This window comes from Pantherophis guttatus, chromosome 5 (genome assembly GCF_059756535.1).
Source record: "Pantherophis guttatus breed Tessera chromosome 5, ASM5975653v1, whole genome shotgun sequence".
Classification (NCBI taxonomy): domain Eukaryota; kingdom Metazoa; phylum Chordata; class Lepidosauria; order Squamata; family Colubridae; genus Pantherophis; species Pantherophis guttatus.
Genome location: NC_142067.1, coordinates 57,147,249 through 57,148,753, shown reverse-complemented (window position 1 = coordinate 57,148,753; position 1,505 = coordinate 57,147,249).

Here is a 1,505-nt window from a genome sequence, read left to right as displayed (position 1 = left end):
CTTTGTTGCACTTCTTGGCTTGAAAGCATTTTTCTCCAGCCTGATAAACATCCAGGAGGAAACAGCTTAAAGCAGTTTAAGTATAACAAATACTGTATACCATTCCTGTTCTTGGTGATACTGGGAGTGTGATTTGGCTTTAAAAAGCTTTCCAAGATCTCATACTGATATTGCCAGTTATTCATATGATGGAGCACCTCTGAGTTATGCTGAATCAAAAAGATAGCTGAACTACATTTAATAGTGATTACATTATAATAGCTTTTCCAAAAGCCTAAGAAGCATAGAATTAACTTTGATGTATTTATGCATAAAGCATGTATTAGTCTTATCTTCAAAACACTTGAGTCCTGTCCCATTTTGGCAGCTGCAATTTAATGTATACTTATAAGCAAAAATGCCTGCAATTAATTGCAGGTGCAGAATAGTGCTTGAGATAACTGAAGAATGCAGAGTTTTGATCATAATAGCTCCTTTTTAAAAGACCTAGTTTATTTTAGCTACTTTTGTTGGTTGCATCTCTTCAATTTGCTTTCTAGTCCAGAACACACTTTCCAGATGTAGAAAATGCATTAGTAATTCAAATTGAAAAGATATGGGGCTAATGTGCTCTTCAGTTTATTTTGTATTACTCCAGTCACAGACACAGTCCAATCCTATACTTACTAAATCAAATCCCTGTTTGGTTCCTATAATTAACAAAATAATCACATTGAAATAGTGAGAAGGAGTAGGATGGTAAAAGATTATAATGACATTATTTTAAACTGAATAGTTCTCACAGTGTAAAAAAGAAAAAAATTCCAATGACTCACTATGCCCCATAGCATTGCTTAAAAGTTACTTTTCTGTTTCTGGAGTAGTTTATGAGAGTGGGGTGGGGAAGCAATTTATTCTCCATGTACCAAACCATAGTTGAATATAGCAGTAGCACTTAGACTTATATACCACTTCACAGTGCTTTACAGCCCTCTCTAAGCGGTTTACAGAGTCAGCATATTGCCCCCAAACAATTTGGGTCCTCATTTTACCCACCTTGGAAAGATGGAAGGCTGAGTCAACCTTGAGCAGGTGAGATTTGAACTGCCAAATTGCAGACAGCCAGCAGGCAGCAGAAATAGCCTGCAATACTGCAGTCTAACCACTGTGCCACCGTGGCTCATATGTCCTGGCAACTACTTTGCTGCCACGCCATAACATTGCCTTAATCTCATATTCAAAACATACCTCTGATAGCTCCTGGTATGTTTGTGAGTTGTTCCAGTTTTGAAGTAGCATTTTCTTATGCAGGCCATAATAGACTAAGCAAAATGGTGTCTTTTTTTTTCACCAAAACCTTCCTCCTTGCTATATCTGGATCTAGGAATGTAAGGAACTAGGGCACTTTGGCCTGATTGAAAAAATAGTATGAATAGGGACTGAGGGAGATCAAAAATTCCTGAATGGCTCTTGAGAGTAATTTTAATATTGCCTCCTAAATCATACAGGATGGTATACATGAAAGA